The 12,322-nt window shown below is 51.2% G+C and overlaps 1 protein-coding gene across 7 annotated transcripts in view; it reads right to left on the bottom strand.

Annotated features, from left to right (window-relative positions):
* The window catches only part of LOC120820473 (signal-induced proliferation-associated 1-like protein 2), a 67,217-nt gene that overhangs the window by 52,196 nt on the left and 2,699 nt on the right, over positions 1–12,322 (bottom strand). Inside the window, exon 1 of one of the 7 annotated variants that reach the window (XM_040178235.2) lies at positions 820–1,147. The exons of the other annotated variants lie outside the window; for them this stretch is intronic. The gene's annotated coding sequence lies outside the window, so the exon portion shown is untranslated. Of the gene's footprint in view, positions 1–819; positions 1,148–12,322 lie in introns of those variants that run through there. 7 annotated transcript variants of the gene reach the window in all.

Raw genomic sequence — 12,322 nt, 5'->3', positions numbered from 1 at the left:
GCCCCGTGCTCGCCGAGGACCATCTGTCCCCCGAACTTGGCCGAGCCGCCGTGGGCCCTCTGCGACTACGGGAGGGGGGACAGAACGGGTTGATGTCTCCAGAATAAACCAACACTTAGATCAGCACACACACACACACACACTCCACTCCTCCTCCTCCTCCACCACCACCACCACCATGCAAGCGCCGCTTCACTCTGCAACCGGCGTACCGATGACAGAGAGCACTCTCACGGAGAGGGAGGGGAGAAGGTGGTGGGGGGAGGACAAGGAGTAAAATGGGTGAGAAGAGCGCTGTTAAGAGTTGTGAGGGGTTTGGATCGAAAGCTCAAGAGAAACGGGCGCGTGACGCCGAGGTCAGCCGGAGTCCACGTCGCCACATTATCGACTCAACGGAGGAAGTGAGCGGGGCGACACCGCCAACGATCGGTAGCCAACACACTAACGCGCGTCACTCAGGGGGCGGGACTCAAAGGCGCCCCGAGGGGCACCTTCCCCTCCTTCTCTGGCGCTTTTTAAAAAGTTTTGTCTTTTCACACTTCGGAAATCAGGGAGCGAGGCGGACAACTCTGACTGCTGGGCAGGATCCGCAGGTTTAGTCGAACGGAACACGCGGGGGTGAGAGGGGGGGGGGGGGGGGCGGGGGGTCCCGGAGACTATGAGACGGCCCACAAGCTAAACCTCTTAAGACAGAACATTGTCTAAAAAAAACAAGACAGTCCTTGCGTTTCCGCTGTGCGTGAGCACCTGCAAGGTTGAGGTGAATATGTATTTTTATTTAAATGTCTTATGACAGGAAAACCAACCTGCCGTACTTACCGGATTAAGTCCTTTTTCATCAGAGCCACAAATCCTAATGGCGGAGGACTCAAAGCCCCGTGAGCCACAGTGGTAATGAGCCCCGCTGCAGAGATGCTATCCAAGTGCATTAAATCCATCCGCCACTTGTTGAGAGGAACCCGCCACGCTCCACGGCGGAGAGCCTCTGAGAGTAAACAACGGCCGGCCTTCCTCCTGCTCCTCGGCCCAACGACTAGTATGAGGAGAATACGGGGGGAGAGATGGAGGGAAAACAGGGTAAAAGTAAAAAAGAGTCTAGCAGCCATTGGGGGGGGGTCACTTCAGTGAAACGCATACAGCTGCCCCCTTAGCGCACACAGCCCCCCCCCGTGACAAAGCCACCAACCGAATGAATGGGACTGCGACATTAGCATATGTAAAGGAAAGTAGGTGGCTGTGCTGGGGGGGTTCGGAAGGGCGCTAACATTGGGCGTAATGGGGGTGGGCCGTGACATTCAGAGCGTCGCTGGCTGATAGGAAGCACAAGAAAAAGTAAGGCCCCCGGGGGGGGTAGGGTGAGGGGGAGGGAACTATTGTTCCTGGGAAAAGATGCCCAGGTCAAGCCTGTGACCTTCCAAGTTTCTCTCAGCGGCTGACATTCGCAGCGAGGGGTGGGGGAGGAACCCACTTATCCGCTCTGAACTGCAGCCTGGGACGAAGGACTCTCCGATAAAACTACGACCACCGTGACCGCAGCGAGATAAGAGGAGACGGACCCGACCGCAGGGGGAAACGGCACTGCTTTCAGAACAGATAATCCCTCTCGCTTAATGCCATATTGCTGAGCTAGCAACACCTTCAGCAGTGGCCATAGAAAGAGAAAGAAGGGAGGGAGGCAGAGCGAGAGAGGGAGGGAGGGAGGGAGGGACGGTCATAAGAGGAAGGAAGAAAAATGTGCCTGCAAGGCGGTAAATAATAAGCGAGGGAGGTCCATTTAAAAAAGGTCACAACTCGCACTGCAAAGGCCCGGAGACGAGGAAGAAAATGCACAAAATCCTCTTTGCGACTTCCATCTTATTTTTTCGATCACATATAAAGACTTTTTAGTTGCAATTTTCAGCTGGCCGCGAGCTGGGCTCTCTGTGGCGGTCAAACCAAACGACGAATGCGGTCATTTGATCAGCTGCTGCAGGCTGACGCTCGGGTCGGAGCGACGTGGACTAGTCCAAGCAGACTTGGGCCGTGGTTGAGATCGGTGAGCCGGGGATGGGCGAACTCGGGTGTTGGAAGCCAATAAAGAAAACTGCAGCCTGACCGACGCTAAAAGCTACACTTACCGGGTCATGGATGTGAGCGAGTGTGCTCACGGTGAAGCCGGTCGTTTTCTCAAACCTCCTCGGCCACATCAAGGCCCAATAGGGAGCTACTCTGAGGGGGTGAATTGCGTTTTGATGATAGATTTCTGCAACATAGTTGAGTTGCAGGCAGCATAATTGGAGGAACACTAAAAACTGTGTCATTGAAACCGCTTCCTGATGACTGCTCTGCTCCGCCCCGTGTCTGGTTGGAGGCAGGAGCATGTTAATGGCAGGAAATGACAGACTTTAATCAGGCTGAATGAATGGCACCGAGTGCAGGTCTTTGTGCCGCGTTCGCCTTTGATCTCGCCTTCTGCACGCAGCTTCTCGGCTTTTGATTGGAGTTGTGTGGAAGTTGTGGGGTGTTATTTGAAGAGTGGGAAGCCCCAGGAGGTAACACTTAGGAGTTCTTGTCACTGCATCCCAGGAAAAACAGACTATTCATCAGCCTACACACATCTGCATTTGGGCCTGCGGGGAGGCACACAATCCCCCCAAAAAGGCGCTGGTCGTTTGCACGTAGACGTCCGGGTCTGATGGGTAATTTACATACCAAGGGTGGTCATTACACAAGCGGATACACATGATAAACGGCCAACATTCACAAACACTAGATAAACATCTCTCAAAAGGCCGCGCGGAGTTGCGTCCGATTGTCATCTCACTCAGTAGGGTTAAGAGAGGATTATCATTTAAGAAGAGGAAACGATTTAGCTTTGGATTGAGATGGGTACACGAGACCGGGGCAAGTTACCGGGGTAGTTTATGTTCAATGGAATAAGTTTGCTTCTAGATAATATGATTGTTTGCTTTCTGGCCGAGAACAATGAGCATGTGTTTTGGGATGTCCAGACGCGAGAGGACGGCTCGAGGTGGATTTGTGAAAGCCCCCCAGACGTCTTGAGGAGGAGTCGTTGAGACCCGACGGCTCACAGCACATTCGCATTCGCTCTTTGCCTGGTGTTAAATCACACACTCTCAGATCTGCTCTGTGTGAAAACAACAACTTTCTACAATCAACCTGGAAGAAAAAAAAAATCTGAGTCAAGCTCTGTGTGGAAACCACTGTGCCGCGCGTCCTAATTACAGTACAGAACAGGCCAAAAAAGCAATATATGATCAGGCACTGAAGCTTCTGGGGGGGCATTTAATCATCCCCCAAGAACAAAATGTACCTGTAACGGCTTAAATCACCAGGGTGTGACACCGGGCATGTGACACATTTGCCGTTCGGTGTTTTTCAGTCCTGCTGAGAACGGCGGGGTTCTCCTTAGTTATGCCGAGAGGAAGAGGAGCCGTTTAGGGAAATGGCCGGTTCCTCCCGCAGAGAGGAAGCGAGGCAAAGCAGCTGGCAGCCAACAGCCAGACGCGGCATCGCTGAATGTCACCTCTCCTCCTCCTCTACCCCCCCACACCACCACCACCACCACCACCACCTCCACCTCCTCCTCCACCTCCTCCTCTCACTTTGTTCACTGTCTGTTGTCTGAATTCATCAGAGAGCAGGAGACTGAGCTGCCCCTGCACTGCCCGCCTCCCTCCCCCACATGCCACTCCATCCACAGTAGGGGAAGAGAGGCAGCGGGAAGGGGGCAGCGGGCACATGAGGTGAGGGGGCGGAGAGTAAACAACGGCTTCGCATCCCCTTCCATGTTGTTGCTAGGCAACTTTTTCCGCATGTGACAGCCTTGAGTGATCGCAGACCTCCTCTCGCCGCAGAGACGGAAAGTTAAGGGAGGGCGGGGGGGAGGAGCGGTGCAGCGGGCAGCGGAGAGAGAGGAGCGGTGATCTGATGAATACGGGGAGTCCGCAGCAACACGAAGCAATGGAACATTTGGACAGGTTAAAAAAGTCTGTGAAAAAGGGAAACCAAGGTGACCTCAGAGCAGTTGTTCCCAATCTCGGGGGTCAAGGGTCACCAGCTCGACCACCAACATCAAACCTACAAGCTGCATTTTGGCAGACACCAATAGATCCAGCAACACCGAAGACACCCTCCACCCATAGGGTAGATAATAAGCCGGGGCTAAAATTAGCAGGTGAAAAATAATCAGTGGAAGTTTGGCAGAGGAGAGCGTGCCGGCTGCCAGATGGGGGACGCTGCTGCTGTGCGGGTGGGAGCCGAAGGGAGCAGGCAGCCGAGGAGCAAACGAAAAGTTGACTACCGGATATCACATTGTGCTCAGCGGTACGAGCTGCCAGGGCTTTTAAAGATTTACCAGGATGCCGGGTTTAGAGCTGGGCCGTTACAGTGCAAACAAAGCGTTTATATACTGTAGGTGTGTCGTGTGATGAAACATTGTACAGGATCTGCACCAAACTAACGACAACAAACAAAGTGAAGTCCGTGGCCATCTGGAGCGCATGTTCCAGTGCAGCAACTTCCACCGGTAATTAATGAACTTCTCCAAAGGGAACGGTCTGATTAAGTGAAAAGTCTTCTTATTCTCCAGAGGCTTTGTTACGGAGCTCAGAGAGAAAATCGCTCCGATGTAGAATTCCTGAGAACTAGGCGGCCACTGGTTTGTCATGCAGCTGGCATCTCTTTTATGGAGTCACTTTCAAACCCCCCCCGAAAAGAAAAGTGCCATCAAAAACATCTGTTGCCAGAGCAGCCGCCCAAACAAGAGATCGCATATGTAGGCTACGACCAACATGCTAAAAACATCAGACAGCTGAGGGCGGGACAGTTGCATGGAGGAGAGGACAGAGGATATGATATGGAGTGGTGGGATTAAAACCTGAAAAAGTGATATATATATATATGTATACATATATATATATATACACATGCGCTGGCGCAGCTATATTTGGGACGTATGCGATGCCCTAAACGTGCACTCTGCTAGCACTCATGGCAGCCTAAAACACGGCGCATCATTAAAAGGTGCGAGTGCTTCAGTGCCGTCTGCGGCCCTATGAAGCCAGCGAGGGGGGAGAGAGAGAGAGAGAGAGAGAGAGAAATGGACCAAGTTATTTCCATTCCCTCACCCCGTTTATGGAAACATTATTGGAGCATGGTTCTGTTCTCACGGAGGCGAAAAAGATTCATGGAGTGAGTGCGAGGCACAGGAGGGAGTGGAGGAGGAAAAAGGAGGCGGGACTCCAGGAATGTTGTTTTTAGTTGTTTTCTCTGGAAAAGGACCTCACTCCGTGTGTGTCCCTCATTGTGAGGTTTTCTGCGGCAAAGGCCACAACGGTTCCTCCGTTTATCAATCCCGAGCATCGGGCCTTATTGAGAAAATGTGACAGGGTGACACGGCTTTTCCCCTGTTAACACGTTCAGCCTCGCGCCCCCCGCACACAATCTCCCGCCGGAGTGAGGGGATTACTGCCGCCGATAAAAACTCGGGCCAAAAAGAAAAATACTACATCTGTTCCTTACATTTGCATTTCTTTGGTCGGCTCACAATCGGCACTTGACTCGATGGAAAGCGAACATTGTCAGTCAGCCGTGAGAAACCCACCCAGTCAATGAGGCCCCTTCTTCCTTCTTCCTCTTCCAGCCGCCGGTTGCTTGAGCCAGGGCAACGGCACATCACAAGGAGCAGCTTGCACATACAAAAAAACACAATCTGTCAACTCGGAGGCCACTTTTATTCGCCCTCATCAGTTTCTATTTACTCAGTGTTCTCGGGAGCAGAAAAGGCGGCCGAGTGCAATTCTAGGACGCCGCAATGTGCGCCATTCAGCGGCTCTAATTGCAGAGTGAGGGGAATTTTTGACATCTCTCGCATTGAGGCCTGACAGCTGCAGCTGGCATGGCATGCGGTGGGTGTGTTACAGGGAGGCGTGGCGGCTGAAAGGGTGTCAGGGACTAACCCCCAAATGCCCCCCTCCACCCTCACACCGAGAGCCCTAACCAGAGCGTAACCCCCACCCACACACACTCCTACTAATCCATGCTCGACTGTACATTTTCCCAATCGATAACCTAACTACCAAAGCATCGCTTACATCTCCGCTCCCACCCTGCAGAACTAATACTTGATCTCATTGATTTAGAGAGGACACCGATGTCATTAAATAAAGCACACACCATGTGTGCAGGAGAGGTGGTTGGGCAGGAGGAAGGCTTGTGGATGCCTCCACATCTTCCCCTCTTGTTATTCCCACCGTCTTACCATCCCCCTCCCCGAATGCTAAATATGGGAACGTGTCCAGGGAGATGAGCGCAGATGAATTCATCCCTTTTAACAGAAGCCAAGTGCACTCATCCGACCTGGCGCGAGAGGCCCCCTGCGATCGAGTGGCCTTTGACCTTTAGAACTGATCGAGGCCAACGATCTGATGAGCGTCCCTTATTATTGGCGGGGGAGGGGCGGTGTGGAGAATGTGGGGGAGGTTCATGAACAACGAATAGTTATTGCTTCCCGCAGCATTTCCTCGGAGACCATAATGGTGAATTCACATGGAAGTATGTTGACATTAATATTTAAATATATATTAATAAGGCATAAAAAGAGAATCAAAAAACATACCAAACAAAAAAATGTGCAAAAGGTGGACATCCTCAACTCACTTTACCACAGAATCCCAAATAAGCAAAGATTTCCTTATTTCTCACTTCCCTCTCCAAACTGCAGCGGGCTTTGAAGAATGCCATAAGGACGGACGCGCTCACACTGGCAGCTGTTCCAACACACACTCAGGGGTCACTGGGCCGGCAAAATCAAGAAGAAAAACCTCGCTTTCATTTGAGAAGCCTGGATTTCAAACGCAGTGTTGTACCCAGCAGCGTTTGGTCGGACCCAAGGGCCACGGCTATAAATAAAGTCTTAGTCAGTCTGCTTAATGTGAGAGAGAGAGACTGACTCTTGGCATTTTTTGGATCGACCTTGGAATAACCTCAGAAATATGAAATATTTCAATTCCCAGCATCACCTGCGTACCAGAGAAAGCCCAAACTGTAACACTATTCCGTATCAAAATCAATAACGACAACAGTTCTCGCGGGCGCGTTGTTGATTCGGCAATAACAAACCCTGAGGTGGCACAGAGCGGCGGACTCACCGGGGCTCTGCTGGACCAGAGTCTGGGGAAATGCAGAGGGGGGGGTGGGGGAGCAGCTCCCCATGGACCCCAGAACCCCCCCTCTTGTGAAAATTAAACAAAATGACAGGAAACGATTAACCTACACTCATTTGTCTCTTTACACTCCCTCTTGAATATTTGAAATGTCGGCGCCTCGGAGAGTGTCTCTCTCTCTCCGTGTGAGACCTGATGCGAATCTCTGTGTTTACGTTCTCTTCACTAACCCGATTATCGCCGCTTTCTGCAGTGACCAGATTTCTGTCTGTGTGATGTAAACGGAAGACGCTTTCTTTTGGGATTGGGATAAATCTGGTTAACACAGCGAGATTTCTGCAGGAGAAAGCCGAATTCTTGGCTTACATTGGACTTCTCTGCGCGTGTGTGTGTGTGCGTGAGCGTGTGCGTGTGTGCGCACGCTTATCAGGCGTTAAAACCGCAAAAGCAGGCGTAGGGGAAGGAAAGAAAAAGGACTCTCTCAAAGCAAGCAAATACGTTACAAGATAAATGCATCGACAAGTCGGACGCCGGCGCTGACCTCTGACCTCTGGTGTTTGCAAATGGTCTCGAGATAAGACGAGGGCGGCGTACTGACACAGCTGCCCCGGCGGCCAGATAGGCGGCACCTGGCTGCGTGCTCTGCTCGTTCGGGCTCCTGCCGCGCGCGGCCCTCCGGTGCTGTTTACATTTCAGAGAGGTTCCGAGGGGGCTTCCAGTAAATAAAGCCAGAGGAGGGGGGAGAGGGGGGGGGGGGGGGGGAGAACAAGCCCGCCGCTTAGCTGCCGGGCACGGTAGGATTTGTTCGGATCCCAACACGGCGTCTGGGGCAGCGCTCACTTGACTGGGTTACGCAACGCTCCTTCTTTAAAGTCAGCAGACCCATAACAGGGCGAGTATTCAGCGTCAAGTGTGCTCTTCCCCCACCGGCTCTGAATACCATCCCCCCACCGCTCCCCACTCCCGGGGGCTAACCTTCCACCGCGTACGGAGAGCGGTCGATCTCCTCCACGTTGACAGAGTGATTACAGAAGCGAAGAATAAAAATAAAAAGAATCAGGCCACTGTCACTCCGGATCATTATCCTCCAACAGCAGCCTTTACAAATCGCTTAAAAGTAAGGTGTCACGTGGAGGGGGGAGGGGGGGGGGGGGAGAAACGAGGGAGATGGCCGCCCAGAGTAAGAAAGGAGAGGCCGGGCCGATCGCCAGCCCGGCAGACAGTCCAGATCCTGAGCTTTAAAGATTTTGACGGTTCAAGAACAAAATCTGTCTAATGGATTATATCTCGCAAAACACTGGAAATGCGATTTGCAAATGGCGAAGGTTCTGTTAGATATTCGGGACTCCCGGTGTAACCACGTACTTTTCAGCAAGGCGAGCTCATCGGCGCCTGATTTATGGATCCGTGGGAACACAAACAACAATAACATCCTCCTCCCAACGTGTTGCGTCGGCGCTTTTTAAAAATCACAACACGCCGGTGAGCTGGAAACATTAAAAAGGAATCCAAAATAAAACGAGAGACTTTATAACAATTGATAAAAGGGCTTGTTAAGAACAAAGTTCCTTCCTGAAAACAGGCGGAGAGCCAGAACGCATTCCTGTCGGTACTGTCCACAAAAGCAGGAACACAAAGCAGCCTCGGTCAAAACCGCAAAGGGCCCTTCTGGGGTTTGGATTCTTCGGCCCTTTTATTCGTTATACTTTAAGGAAATAAGCCTCACAGTGTACTAACTAATGGAGGTGTTCATGTCCACTGCATGCTGCGGCACCGCTCCACTCTCTTTAACTGTTTTTTCCATTAGAACAAGTTCTGGATCGCACTAATTGGCCAGAGAGCCTCATTGGCCAACCACATTCATATATTATTCAAGTTTACGCGATGCTTTTTTTATTCATCGGTTCATTTCCCCCCCCGATGAAAGAAAACGAGGCAGAAGAAGACGTCCAGAGCCGTGGTGAAAAATACTAAATAAGCGAAAAGGACCCCGGCAGAAAAGTTCAGTCCAAGTCGACCCGAGATGTGCAGCGGAAATAACCTCATGCTCAGCAACAGCGTCGAGGTTCCCCGGTGAGGTAAAGGATACCGACTTCAGCAGCAAATGCCTCTCACACACTCACACACACACACACACACACACACACACACACACACACACACACACACACACACACACACACACACGCACGCACGCACGCACAGTCTCACAGGCACACACTATATTTTATAACTTTATCTTAATGGCGCATCTGTCACGGCTCTGCTTCATTTGACTCGTTAATTACAATCCACCTCGATCAGATACGAGGCGGCTCGTACGCTTTAAAACAACTCGTGCGATGTCCGTTTGCTCCTTGGCTCGCCAGGGTCGATCCGACAGGACGGGGGGGGGTTGGGTGGTGGTATTGTCCTACATTTTCATTCAACGGGTTTCCTTTACGGTATCTCTGTTTACTTATATAAATAGACCGTGAAATAAACAATCTCAGCGCTAATACATGAATTGAATGTGTAATAAATCCATCAGTCTCATCCAACCATCCGATTAAAGTACTTATTTACTCACCATCTTATCATATTTGTGGCAGATGACAGGCTGAGACTGGGAACGTATTGGTTTGTCGCGCTGCACATTGTTAGTTTATTTACCACTTCTTATTGTATCAATTTGTGATGACTTTGGAGATTCCACACCTGGCCCAGGTGTTGCTCGATGAATAGACAGAGAGAGAGACGCAGACAGTGTGATGCATGCAGACAGGCCTGGCTGAGTCACTCACACCCAGTCCTGTCTGCCTATTCAAACAGGCCCGCTCTCTTTCCGCTACAGTAGGAAGGAGGTATGCACATCGGCACTAACCCAAATCCCTTCTTATCTCCCATTGGAGGCTGGCTGTGACCACAGAGGTCAGCTGTCTCGATTGTCTGGGCCCGCTGAAGGGAACACACACACACACACCGGGTTAACCCCGCGGGTCACGGCTGGTCCTTGGGCCCAGCAGCAATCGGGTTAATGACTGGCCGGATCTCATTCTCTCCACCGCGCAAAGGTGACAAGACACGTAGACAAAACATACAGGAGGATCAGCAACTTTCGCTGCCCCCCACCCAACATTCCTGATACGGACACTAATGAGTCCCCAAGGGAACGCGAGTTGCCGACATAATTCATGTTTGCAAGACACATTTTTCTATAAGCTTGACTATTGCAAATCCATAATGCATGAACGTGAAGCTTTTTGGAGTGGCGACGTTAATGGATTGTCTTGGTGAAACAAAGGGCGAGCCCCTCTTCTCCCTCGCATCTGTCGAGTTCTGTTGCTTATCACGGGGGAGGGGGGGGGCAAACTAGTGAGCGTCCATACGACAAACAGGACTAATGGAACTTCTGATACGACTGCGTTTTAACTTAATCATCAAGCCGCCGGTTTATCTTGACCATATCCCATCATGAGTAACCAGTGGGGCTTGATAAGTGAAATCTGACATTAACTTTATTAACTTGGATGACCCGCATGTCACTATTGGGTCTAAAGATCACCGAGATTATCTGGAGGATTAAAGAATAGCCTGCAGTTACACTTTTGTCGACTGCCGGGGCAACATCTGGAGGCCACTGCGATCGTATCCGTCTGACAATCGTGTGCATGGTGGAGCTTAGTGCAGAACATCACGCGAGGTGCACAAAAGGTCATCGTTAAACAGCGAGGTTCAATCTGGTCCGAGCACTTCACACAATTTTTTTCGGCCCTTTCTTTTCACGACCAGCCATAATAATGTATCTAATGTGGTGTATCGTTGCTCATTCACCATCTGCACTGCAACGGGAATAAAGCCACGGGGAAGCACACTGTACATCGCGCGCTGCTCCGTCTGAACCGTGTCCGGTGACGGTCAAGCCACACAGGAGGCAGCCAACCGAGGGCTCGAAACCTCTAAACTCCCTCTTGGTGAGCTTACCAGGAACGGCGCGATCAGCGTTTGACTTCTGCCACGAAGCCATCTGCGGATCCAGCAACTTGCCCTCCAGGCCACGGCAGCGTTTTTCCCCTCACTGGTTGGGTGCAGGCATTTCTCTCTCGTGGCGAGAGGGTAGCAAATACAAACACGGGCTGGTGTGGCAGCTAATTGTGCCATTTGTGCCGGAGACAGAAGCCTTCACAAGCCGCATTAACATCTAATTCTGAACAACATAACACATCGGTTGCAACGTGTCCGTCTCTCCTTCGGTAACGCATCGCTTCATGAAATTAATTTCAGCGGCACCACATCTGACCAAACAGGGCGTCCATTCCCCACTAATCTGGGCCTCTTTGAACAGGCTTAACCACTGCAGCTAGAATCAGATTAACCAACGATGCATCCAGAAACAAACAAACAAAGCAGCACACGAGGGCAGTGATTCACATATGTGAAAAAAAAAGAAGACAAAAAAAAAACACCACAGGCTGCAACGTCTCATTGCGTATCACATAAAGAGCAGGAATATGGCGCCGTGACTGGCTGTTGGGAGTCTTCCTGCAGTTCCCCAGCATGCATACGGCTGTAGGTCAGCAGCCCGAGCACGCTGTTATGCATGCCTTCTGAAAGCCATGGAGCATGAAAATTCCTATAATGCGCAGTGAAGACAAAAAAGAAAAGAAAAAAAAGAAATGACGCCGAGAGGACTCAAGGCGCTGACCCCGGAGTACTTAAAAGTCACAGGCCCCTTTGGAAGTCCATTTGAGCCTTGCTCGGAGAATCCGAAGTGAGGTTTGTGGTTTATTCCATCGCAAACTAATGGCGAGGGCTCTGATGAGGCACGATGGTCTGGGGCCCCCGAGAGAGACTTGAATTGTACACATCACGGACATTGCTCAGTGAAGCGCCCACACATCCAGCACAAACAGACCCCTTGTGGAACATGAGATCGATTCATAAAAAGACATCCACCTAATGACGGCATCTGTGCTGCCCCCACCCATACTCCCACGACAGTGATGAGTGGGCTTAAATCCGTCCATAAGTCCAGACTGCAATCAAAACAAAGGCTTGACACACAAAAAAAAAACGACAGCGAGAGAGAGTCTGGCTGTCACAACGGGAGCAGGCAGCATGTGATCCCCGGTCTGCTGGTTGGTTGGTTTTGAAGCAACAGGATTCGGTTGGGAGGC

Source organism: Gasterosteus aculeatus, chromosome 6, assembly GCF_964276395.1.
Source record: "Gasterosteus aculeatus chromosome 6, fGasAcu3.hap1.1, whole genome shotgun sequence".
Taxonomy (NCBI): Eukaryota; Metazoa; Chordata; class Actinopteri; order Perciformes; family Gasterosteidae; genus Gasterosteus; species Gasterosteus aculeatus.
The sequence above is the reverse complement of the archived record's forward strand: the minus strand, read 5'-3'. Positions and strand labels throughout refer to the sequence as shown.